At 67.3% G+C, this 11,790-nt stretch overlaps 1 long non-coding RNA gene across 1 annotated transcript in view; it reads right to left on the reverse strand.

Annotated features, from left to right (window-relative positions):
- The window catches only part of LOC132246508 (uncharacterized), a 46,875-nt gene extending 41,984 nt beyond the window's left edge, over nt 1–4,891 (reverse strand). Inside the window, exons 1-2 of the long non-coding RNA XR_009457833.1 lie at nt 4,086–4,891; nt 2,464–2,519 (exon numbers count right to left, since the gene is read on the reverse strand). This is a non-coding gene — a long non-coding RNA (uncharacterized LOC132246508). The remainder of the gene's footprint in view (nt 1–2,463; nt 2,520–4,085) is intronic.
- Between the last annotated feature and the right edge of the window lie 6,899 nt (nt 4,892–11,790).

Genomic DNA, 11,790 nt, shown 5'->3' on the forward strand with positions numbered 1-11,790 from the left:
AACATATTGTGCACACGCACTGTAACAACACACTGTACACATACGCACACACGCACCGTACACACGCACTGCCCCGTACACACTGTACACGCACACGCCCTGCACACACACCCCGCGGCCTCCCATGTACCACCCCGGGGGACAGAGGCAGCGGGTCCCAGCCTCCCGGCCCAGCCCGGCCCGGCGCGGATGTGCCCTCGCTTCGCTCCACTGGGGAAGGGGCGTCTCTAGTAGGTTTTACTCCCTCCCCCCCTTATCATCGCAACTGCGCCTCAGGTGCGCGATTGTTGCCCAGGTAACGAAGGATCTAATTAGCTGGTCCCGCCCTCCCCCCCCCCACGGGCGGGACCAGGTCAAGTCTCCCGCGTGTGCGAGGCTCATGGGCCCCACGCGTCCTTCCTGGTCCCGAGCTCGGGAAAAGCCAGTCCTGGCCGCGGCCCGAGAAGCGAGCAGGGCACAGCCAAGCGCCCGGCCCGCACCCCGCAACGCACCCCGAGCAACCACCGAGGAGGGGCCGCACACACCGCCCAGGCCGAGGCCCCGCACCCGATCGCGCTCTGCGCCGGCATCGAAATGTCCTTCTCGCGTCCCCCGGCTCGGCCCAGCTCCCTCCACGGCTCCGGGGGCACCCGGCTCCCTTCCCTCGATCGCGCGTGGGGAAGGAGCTCCGCGCCTGGACGTCGATTCGCCCCCTCCAACACGCCGCGCTGTGCCGGGCCCGGCTCCCGGCCTCGGAGACCCGAGCCTGGAATACAGGGGAGGCTCGCGTGTATTTGTCCCCGCCTGTGTACACGCCGTCCACGGGCACGCCGCCCTGCAAACGCCTCCGCAGCGTGATCCCGGCGCCACGCACGCACCCGACACGCGCACGGCCCGGGCCCCGTGCGTGCACCGCAACGCTACGGGCCCCGCGTGCAACATCCGTGCGTGCCAAGGGGACGCGACCCGAGCCCACCACTGCCAGGACGGCGGGGGACGAGGGGCCGGCGAGCGGGGAGGCCTCCCGCAACCCCCCGCAACTCCCCAAGCCCTTATTTTTCCTGCATTCGTTTCTTCTGCTCCTTCGAGCGCATTTCCCGTCTCGGCTGCGGCGTGCTCCCGGCCGGCCGGGTTTGTTCCCGTGTCAACCGGCTTTCAACCCTCCCGCGCCGGGCCTGGGCTGGGGACAGAGAGGGCAGGGTGGGGTCTCCCACCGAAACCCTCCTGGAGGGGCTCCGCTGACACCCCCGCTCCGTCCCCAGGGCTCCCAGGGCCGGTGGAGACGGGCCCCGTCGGTGCGGGCACACGGGTCACACGGAGCCGCCTTCGCAACCGGAGCAGGGAAGTGCCAGGCCCCGCCTCGACGGCTCCTCCCGGGGCAAACTGCCCCGGCCCAGCGGGCGCCGTCGGGCTAGGACCGGCCCGGGAGCGTCCGCCACCCTCCAGCAGCCGCGGCGATAGCGAGAGCAACGAGGAAAGCCGCCCGCATCGTGCGCCCCGCGCGCGGCCCAGCCCCCCGCCTGGACGGCGGGCACGGGCGAGCCACCCACGGAGCGTCTCGGTTGCAGCCCCGCGCCCGCAGAGCCGCTCTCCCCGCGTCCCGGGGCCTGGGGGACCCGCGGCGGGGGACGCCTGCTCTTTCCCCCGGGTACAGCGCCCCGCTCCCCTCCGCAGGGGCTGGGGAGGTGAGAGGCAGGAGAGCGAAGCCCGACCCCGGCGGAGGCGCCCGCACGTGGCCGGGGCAGAGGGGGAGCCGCAAGAGCTGCCCCCTCCCACGCGTGCCCTGGCTCCCTCCCCCGGGGGTTATTTGTGTCCGCACCCCGCGGGCACCTACCTCGGCGCTGCCCCCTGCCCCAGCTCCAGCTCCGTCCCGCGGGCCCGGGCGGCCTCGAGTCCTGACACGGCGCCTCGCGTGGCTCCGAGCGCCTCGGCCACGGCCACGGCCACGGCCAAGGCAGCCATGTTGGGGTGGCGTAGCCGCAGCCAGGCCCAGGGCCGCCGGGCAGCGGGCAGAGAGAGGCCGCCCGCGCGGGGCGGCGCGGACACGCGTGCGGGGCGCGGCGCGCTTCTCCTGGGACGTGTCTGCTCCTTGTGGGCGGCCAGGCACGTCCGCGGGCCCACGGCGCCATGTCACAAGCGCGGGCCCGGTTCCGAGCACGCCCCCGAGCCCCGGCGGAGACCCTTTCTCCCCCGGCATGGTTTGCGGACAGCCCGTGCCCGCCTGTCTCGGAACCGCGGGCTCCGTTGCTCCCCGCGCACCCACACAAGCACCTGGCCCCGGGCGGTGCCACCGCGCGGCCCCGGCCCGCCGCTCTCCTGCCCGGCCGCCGGCTTGCACATGGGTACAATCAGAAATGCAAATCTCCAAACTTTCAGTCACCCCCGCGAGGTGCCCACAATCTCCCGCTCTCCTCACACTCACACACCCGGGCAGCACGGACCCCGCTCGCTGCCCCAAGGGGAGAAATCGCGTTTGGAAATTACCTTCTCGCCCGACCTGCCAGCGCCGCGGAGCCGGCTCCTTCTCCCGGGGCCTGGGCCTGGAAAGAGCGAGAGAGAGAGAGGGCATGACACCCCTGAAGCAGCCAGGGAGCCCCATGGCGCCAGGCGGCCGGCTTTCCCCGCAGCTGCGGGCTCCCGAGGCCGGCGGAAGGCAGCGCGGAGTAGCCGTGGCACTGCCAGGGCGGCTCGCTGCGAATCCCCGCCTGCAGCGCCGGGCTCCGCGGCGCGGGGGAGAGAGCCGGGCACCCCCTGCCCGGACCCGGGGCCGCCTGGCACCGCCTGGAGCCGAGCCGGGGACCTTCCCCGCCCGGAATCAGTCCCTTCCGGAGGGCAGAGCCGGGAGACGGCACCTGCCACCGGGGAGAGCAGCCAACCCCGACATGCCCCGTGCAACGCGAAAAAACCCCCAGCGCTGCGGCGAGCGGCCTGTGGCCTGCGGGGCGGCAGGAGGGCAGGGCGGCTGGCCGGGACCCGCATTTCTCCGCCAACGGCGGCTCTCCGTGCGCCAGGCTCGGGGAGAAGCGCGGAGGCAGAGAAGGGCCGAGGCGCGGTGCGGCCTCCCGGCGCCCCGCGGGGCCCCACGGCCGGTGCCCGCAAGCCGCCCCCATTGTAGCGGGCCCACGCGGGAGGGGGGGACCCTGCTCCGCCCAGCCCCCCAGGGCACCGGCCCGCAGCTCCCCGCTCCCGGGCCGCCGGCGCCTCGGCTCAGCTGCGGGGGAAAGGCGCGGTGGCCCGGGCGCTGCCGGGGCGGCTGATTTGGGGGAGGATGGAGCATTATTTGGATGTCAAGGTGCGTGTCTAGGGAGGGGGGGGGGGTCCCTCCGTGCCGCCCCCTCAGAGCTGTGTCGGGCAGGTTTCGGGAGAGCGGCCTGCGCTGCCCCGGGGCCTGGAAACAACGAAACGGGGACAACCAGCGAGCGGCAGCGAGCTGTCTGCTCCGCCGGCCCCGCAGGCATTTGCAGCCCCTCGCAGCCGCCCGCTGCGGGGCCTTGGGGCAGGATCCCGAGCGCGGCGGCCCTGCCCGGGCCGGCCCGGCCCGGCCCGGGGGAAAGTTTCTCGGGCTCCGGCTGCGGGCAATGCGGGCGGGAGGGCGACCCCGCACGACCCCGGAGAGCCGCCACCGCCGCGCTCCGCCGCTGCCACCCGGAGCCCCGCGCCCCTTACCCGCAGCCGGGCCGGGCCTTCATCCCCCGCGGGCCGCGGGGCCTTTGTAAGTTGGGCAGAGCCGCTGCCTTTGTGCCTCCCGCCCGCCCGAGCGCCAGAGGCCCGGAGTAATTAATTTCACACTGCAGCCCCGGAGAGCATTTTCCCACAAACCCGCGGCCGGGAGGACACGGAGCCCCAAAGAAAAGGAGTCAACATCAAGTTCAACAGCATGCGGGCAGGCCATTAGCATCACAATGCCGTCTGCGCGGGCAGGGGGCTCCGGCACAGAGCGCCTGGCGTCGCCGCGCCCCCAGCCCCGCGCCCGCCGCCGTTCCCAGGCTGCGAACAATCGCCGCCTGTGTCTCGCCCAGGCCGGCGTTGGGGCCGGGCCCGGCAGCGGCAGCGCGGAGCGGAGCGGGGGCACCAGCCCGGGACAGACCCCGCACGCGCGCACGCACCTGTTCTGCCGCAGCCGCAGCTCGCACGCACCGGCCAGGGACCCGCGGGCTGACTTGTTGCTTCACGCTGGTCCCGAGCAGAGCCCCGGGCAGCGGAGGGGGCAGGCGGGGGCTCCCTCCCCGGGCGGCGCCTTCTTCAGCCCCGGCGCTCCAGAGCCTTCATGCCCCCGCGGGCCCGGGGGGCGTCCCTCGTGGGGGTCGCTCCCCGCCAGCCCCCGTTGCCTCCCCGCCCGGGCGGGCGTCGCCGAGCTCCATTGTTCCGAGCCGGGCGCGGGGGCAGGGAGGGCAGCGCCGGGTTTTTCCCGCCCGGGGCTGGACGGGGCGGGGGCCCGGCGGGGCCCGGCCGCACTTGCCGGAACTTGGGAACCAACTTGCGAGAGGCGCGGGGCTGCCGGGCCGGGGTGTCTCCGTGCCGGCTGCTGCCCGCTCCTTCCACGTGCGAGCTCGGCTGGCGCTGGGCTCCGCGCGTGTCCGCGTCCCCGCCCCTCCGAGGCTCACGCCGAGTCCCGGCGGCCGAGGCGAGGCGAGGCGAGGCGGGGGGCGGCCGGCGGAGCAGGGGAGCGGGGCGCCACGGCCCGGCGCCCCCCGCCCCGCATCCCGGAGCTGCGCCGGCGCGGGGGGCCGGGGCAGGATCCAGCCCGGAGAAGCAGGTCCGGGAGCTGCCTCTGCCCAGGAGCGGACGGCAAGAGCAGGGAGATGGGAAGCGGAGCCCGGGTGATCACGTTGCCTTTACGTGGGGTTAAACAGACACGTCTGCTGCCGCCCCCCGGGTCCCCGCTCCCCCTGGCCGGCCCGCCCTGCCCTGCCCTGCCCTGCCCTGCCTGCCGGGGGCGGCTGAGGCCGGCGCAGGCACCTGGGCAGGACCGGGCGCTTACATCCATTTTGGCCATTTTGGAAATGGAGCTGGAGCCGGGAGGGAAAATTGCTTTTTTTTTTTTTTTTTTTTTTTTTTTTTTTGCTTTCTCCATATTTTACTACGTAAAGCATGACGTCCTGACGTTGGGGAGCAGGATAGGTCCGCGCCGCCCCTGTCTAATGGCCCGGCGGGGGGCGGGGCGGGGGCGGGGGCCGCGGCACTGCTCCTGGCCAGGAAAAAACTAAAAAGGGGGGGAAAATGGAGATTTTTTTTTTCTTTTTTTGAATGCAAACCCGCGGCCTCGCCCGGCCCGGGCAAGACAGGAGCGGGTCCGGCCGCGGAGCCGCTGCTGCCCGCTCCCCTCCTCGCCGGCTGCGCGGCTCGCCAGCAGCGAGCTCCGGAGAGAGCAGCAGCCCCGCGCACGCTGCGGGCTCGGAGAGCGCCTGTGCGGCCGCCTGGCACCCACGCGTGTGCCCATGCTCGGGGGGCGCCGCGCGGAGGACGGGGCAGCGGGGGGCAGCAGGACGGGGCTGCCCCGTGGGTGCCCCCCGAGCCGTGGGTTTTCACCGCCGCTAGTGCGCTCTTCCCCGCTGGCCGGGGACAAAACCGGCCCTGGGCGTTGCTGCGGGTTCACACGCGCGCACGGGGTGCCCACGCGAGTGTGGAGCGGACAGGTAGAAACAGGAGGGACCCGTGGCTGTGCGCCTCGAGCGTGGGCCAGCGCATGTCTGCGTGCCCCGGGTGTACCGCGGGTGGAAGGGGCTGTGCGCTACAGCGTGTGTATGGAAGACATGTGCACGCGGCTACGTGCTGCAGACCACATGTGTCGTCTGGGTTTCTCTCGTGAATCGTGCTCGCACCCGCCGTGCTGACATGGTCTGGCGCGTCCTGACACCCTGGAGAGTATCTCCAGGCACGCGGGCTAAAGATCACCGGCGTATCTTGTGTGTCTAGTGATTGCACTATACACACCCTGCCTTGCATGAACGCATGTGTCTATACACACCTAGTGCACAGGGTCTGCGTATTTACACACTCATACACCTTATATGGCTCTCTCTCTCTCTCTATCTGTCTATCATATACGGCATTATATAGATTATGTAACGTGAATATATATATATATGTGTGTGTGTGTGTCTGTGTAATATATACACACACATATTTACACACATACACGCTATATAACTATATCTATTTGTCCATCTAGCTATCTATCATGTAGGGTGTTACATAGACCATTATATAACGTGTATATATGTGTGTGTCATATATACACACACACACATACGTATATATTCACACACACATTATATAGCTCTATCAATCTATCACATACGGGATTATATAGATCATATAATGCGTGTGTGTATGTGTGTGTGTGTGTGTGTGTGTGTGTGTGTATAATGTATCCATTCTGTGTGCGTCTGAATAACACGTGGATCTCTAGATACATATATATGTAGTGTGCATATAAATATAGACGTGTGTAGATGTGTATGTATATATGTGTGCGTGTGTAATCTATACACACACATATATCTATAACACATACATATACACGTCTATATTTATACACACACACACTATATATAGATAGATCCACGTTTTATTCACACACACACAGTATGGATACATTATGTATATATTTATTATAATAGACACATGCCTTATCTGTGTACATTCATATATTTTAATATTCATATACACACACAAGTAGTGTGTATGTTTGTGTGTACACATGACGTATAGTGTATATGTAGGAATATAATGCATATGCACTATGTATAATATAATATAATATAATATAATATAATATAATATAATATAAACGGCGGGTGTGTTTGCAGAAGCACGACGGATGCATACACGCGCACACATGCACACGCCGTGTACACGGCTACGCTGCACACGCATTCCCACGAGCCGTGACCCAGCCCTTGCCCCGGCAGCCCCGCCGCTGCCCCCAGCCCGCACGCCTGGTCTGGCGCACGGGGCAATTCCCGCCCCACCCGCCCCAGCGCCCGCAGCACGTTTGGCAGCTCCTTCCCGACCCGTGCGGCCGGCGCCCCCGCCACGGAGCAGCTCGGGCCCTCGCAGCCCGCCCGCCCCTCACCAGCCGGGCAGCACCGCAGCGCGGAGCCCCACCGGCCCCACGCAGGGGTCAGGGGCACCCACGCGCGGGGTCCGCCTGGTCCCTCTCACGTCGTGGGGGGATCCTCGGGGCCGGAGCCGGGAAGGGGCCGTTCCCAGCACGGACTGTGCCGTCTTGGGGCCCCGCGCGACGTGGGCCTAGTGCCTGCGGGGCGCGGAAGGGCCCTCCTAGCCCGGGGGCAGATCCTCCCCGAGGATCCGCTGCCCGGACCCGCACCCCACGGCCCGTGACCGTCGGACGTGGCTTCGCCCAGCTCCGGGCCCCCGCCTCGGCCCGCAGCGCGCGGCTCGGGGCAGCCGGGCGGGCCGCGGGAGCTCGGCAACGAATGTGGCCCCAAGCCGCGGGCCAGGGGCCCGGGCCGGAGCCTCCGGAGAGCGGGGTCCTCTCGCAGCCCGACGGGGCAGCGAGCGCCTCCTGCCCCGGAGCGGCGAGAGGCTGCCCCGTGCCCGCCCGGGCTCCGCCGTCGGGGGCGCCCCCAAGCCCCGCACAGCCCAGCCCGGGGCCCCCGCACGAGCCCCTCGCACCGCCCGGCCCCGCTGCTGCCGGCCCCAGCGGTGCGGCCCCGGGGCGGCTCGGGGGCCCGGCCCGGATGGCGGCACCACGCGGGACCGTGCGGGGAGGCGTCTGGGTGCAGAGCCCAGGAGAAGCGCCGAGGCCCGTCCCACGCGGGAAGGGGGCGCGGACGGGGCCCAGCCACATCCATCCCCGCTACCCCGCGGCGCTGGAGCCGGCCTCGCCCAGCAGCCGGGCAGGGCAGGGCAGGGCAGCGGCCCCGGGGCTACTTGCTCACCACGGGGGCAAGGGGCTGTGTCCCTGCCGCCACGGCCCTGGTCTGGCCGCCTGCACCGAGCACCTGACACCTGCGAGCGCGGGGCCCTGGGGCTCCCCGTCCTCTGGCTCAGCCAGGGCGGCTCTGCCCAGCGAGCCCAGCCCAGAGGCAGCTAGAGAGGGAAGGAGATGTATGTCGTGTGGGGACCCGCAGAGCCCCCTCCCTCCCCAGGGGTGGACAGAGGCAGCTCCAGGGTCGAGCTGCAGGCAGCAGCTTGGAGAAGGATGCCCTGTCCTGGGCACAGGGACCAGAACAGCTCCAGGAAAGCTCACCCACCCAGATGCTGCAGGTGGACAGGGGTCTCCCACAGGAAGCCAACCAGGCTGTCCCATTGCAGGAGGAGCTGGCAGGGCTGCCAGCCTCTTTCTCCCTCCCTCCCTCCCCTGGGTAGTTTGGCCGTTTGGCTTCTTGCCTCCAGGCACCTGGAGGGGTCCGAGCCGTCTGGGCCCCGAATGACCTGGGAGCCCCATCCCCACAGCCCCTCGCACCGCTGACCCTCCCAGATGTGTTTGGAGAGGCGGTGTCCAGGGACCCCCCCACAGGTCCCACAAAGATGCCTGGAAGTGAGCACCCACCCCCGCAAAACTGGGCCTGGGTGGAAAACCGTTGTGCCCACCGCACTCCGGCTGGGAGAAGCTACTGGCCCTGGGAGCACATGCCTGTGTGCACACATTCTGCTGCCTAGCTGCAGCTCTCTGGGGGTGGGGGACACTGGTGCCTCCAGACCTGCTGTAGCCCCTGAGCTCTGGGCCCAGTGGGAGGAGCAGACAGGGTGCTGGGATCCCAGAGAGGCCTTCGTGCCAACCACAGGGGAGCTTCCCACCAGCACAGTGCAGATCCCACCACAGTTTCCAAGGCTTCATGGCCACCGTTTTGCCCTGGGTAGGAAAGGCTCTGCTGAGCCTAGTACTCACCCCTCAAACCTTGCCCCGCAGGAGGCCTGGTGCAGGGGAGCCAGTGCTGTGCACCACGTCCACCCTCGCTGGATGCCCCCTGCACGCTCACTGCTGCGATAAGCAAGCACCCTTTCTCCCTGCGTGCTCCTTCAGAGGAAGCTTGTCCTCGGGGGCATCAAGGTGACCGCAAGGAATGGGGAAGAGAGGTGACGCTGTGCCAGGGGCCCTCAGCCTGGTCCTTTCTCCTTTCACACCATGCCCCATTCCCCGCTCAGACCCGTTTTATGCCCAGGCAACACCACTGGCACAGGATCAGGCCCGCAGGCCTTATGGCATCCCCTTGCTAAGGGCACACTGGAGCTCACCTCCAGCTCCCACCAGAGCCGTGATGAAGCCCTCTTACGGGTGCAGGGTGGTGGCCCTGCTGCCTGCCAGCGAAGGGGCCCAGCTTCTGCCGAGACTGCAGCTGCCTCCCGCCTCCCAGCGCCTGGGCCAAGCCCGCCATGCACGAGGGGAGCCAGGAGCCAACGCCACCCCTGGAAACGGCGCCTTCCAGGCCCCCGCAGCTGACGCATCCTTATTGCACGGTGCAGCTGCTCCCCTCCCCCTCCGGATTACGCACCTTTTTGCAACCAGGATCCGTCTCCCAGAGCTGAATATTCATGCAAGAACAGAAGCCCAGGAGGGGCTGTGGCCCTGCGTCAACCCCCCGCTCAGCACCCTGTGTTTCTGAAACCCACCATTCCTATTCCACCCATTTTATGTGGACCCCCCCACCCCGGTGCCCTCCCCCCAGACGCCCCCTGTCCACGTTCACCTCTTTCTGACATTTCCTGGCATTCATTCCATGCCAGCAGGTTGCCATAGCAAATTTAAATCTCACAAACAAAATGAGGAGAAAAGCCTTATTAGCATATATTCAAATGAGCCATGCAATAATGCAAACCATAAATCATGCAGTCATTGCTATTCAATCAGTGTCGCACAATTCACCCCTCCTCCTTTCCCCAGCCCCCACGCTTTCCCTGGGCATCTCAGCCTGCCTGCTCGCCCTCCTACATCTATGGCTGGCTGGGGAGCAGCTTTCCAGGGCGGGCCTGCCGCAGCCCAGGGACTCCTGCTCCATTAGGCTTGGCTGCTCTTCTCCGCCACAGTCTGGGGCTAGAACCACCATCGCCATCTGCAAAGACCCCAGCTGCTCTTGCACCCCGGCAGGCTTCAGCCATTGGCTTGCCCTGTGCAAAGCCAGTCCACCTCACCTCAAGCCAAGGGCTCCCTTGGCCCCTGCTCTTCAGTAGGACATTAGGGGTTACATGACAGCTGGTGAAGGCACACACCGAGGACCTGGAGCCTGCCACAGGCCTCCATCCAGCCTCCACTGCTGGAACATCTGAGCAGCTGGCACCCCACAGCGTGGCAGGTCCCGATGGGGACAGGCAGAGAGATGTCCTCAAGGCATTCACGTGCCCAGCTCCCCAGCTTGCCTCAGGCCCCACAGGGCAGGGCCCCGAGTTGGGACCTCCCCAGCCTCCTACCCCGTCACCCCGTACCCACTCCCCTTCTAACCTGCACAGCTCCTTCAGGCACAGGCTTGTCCCCCAGTGCTGGCACAGGGAGCCTGGGTACGTGGGGTCTGAGACCCTGAGCTCCCGCCCCCCTGCTCTCCCTGGGCCAGGCCCCCACTGCTGCTCATTGGCGTGGCCAAGGCAGACCCCACCTCCTGGCTCGGGGCTGTCCTGGAGACATCCAAAGCCGCAGCCTCGAGCACCCGTGCCCCTCCCCATGAGGCGCGTCCCCCTGGGGAAGCAGGCACTAGGCCCAGGCTGGGCTGGCAGGGTCCTGGCACACGGGGAGGAGCAGGGCACAGGACAGGACTCCCTTCCAGAGATGCCCTCATCTGCTGGCTGGGTTGGGAACCAGGGTCCCATATCCTCCCCCTCCCCAGCCTCTTCACCGGGCATCCTTTGTGGCTGGTTCTTGGTCCAGAGTCCATCCTGCCTCCGCCCCGCACTCCCAGGTCCCTTCTCTACCTTGGGCAGCCTCTCTGCCCCGCTCACTGCACCTGCAACAGGCTTCTTGCCGTTGGCAGCCCTGGCTTGCGAGTGAGGGGTGGGTGGACTCCTCTTCGGGGGTCCCTCTAGGCACAGAAGAAGGCAGCGCCGGCCCACTGAGGACTTGGTCTGGGGTTCCCTGTTCAGACCACCCGGGATCCTCACCCTCTGAGACATCACCCAAGCTCCCGGCCGGAGCATTTATGTCAATCCTTGGGGTTGTATTAAATGCCACAAACTCTTCCCAGGATTAATTCCTCTCCTCTGGTTTAATCTCCTGGTCCCGTGGGCAGCAGCCACCCAGCAGACTGCTGAGGGCAGGCACCAAGCCCAAGGGCCACGTGGGGCAGCCGGTCCAGGAGGCAGGGCTGGCCGTGGGGCTGTGGGGGGAAGCCGCACCACCCACCCCGATATAAATGCTGCAGCAAGCACAAGAGCCCCAGGCTCTGGATTGGAGGCCAGCAGCTTCCAGCACAGCCCAGCTCTGCCACTGACCTGTTGTGCGACCTTGCCTTTTGGGGTCTCATCTTGCTCTGCCTTGCAGGGCCATGAGCACCCAGAAACGTGAACCGCCCCCAGTCATGCAACGACATGGAGCGAGATGGGCCCTGTCCTGAAAAGCCTGCGGTTTGGGCAGGCAGGGAGGACGAGGGAGCGGCTTGCACGGGAAGGACTCTGCTGCCCAGGAACAGACAGGGGAGCATCACGGGAGGCCCGACCTGCCCAGCACGATGCTCCCTCCGGTGTCACGCACCCACAGCCAGGCTGGAAGCAACCCAGCAATCGGAAAGACTCGGTGCTCAGCTCCGGCCCCACAAAACATTGCATGCCAGCCGGAGGAGAGGATGGGCAGACCCTGCTCCCTCTGGGCCCTGCCAGACCCCAGCCAGGCGACTACAGGTGTGGGCAACAGCTCCA

Source organism: Alligator mississippiensis, chromosome 16 (genome assembly GCF_030867095.1).
Source record: "Alligator mississippiensis isolate rAllMis1 chromosome 16, rAllMis1, whole genome shotgun sequence".
Taxonomy (NCBI): Eukaryota; Metazoa; Chordata; order Crocodylia; family Alligatoridae; genus Alligator; species Alligator mississippiensis.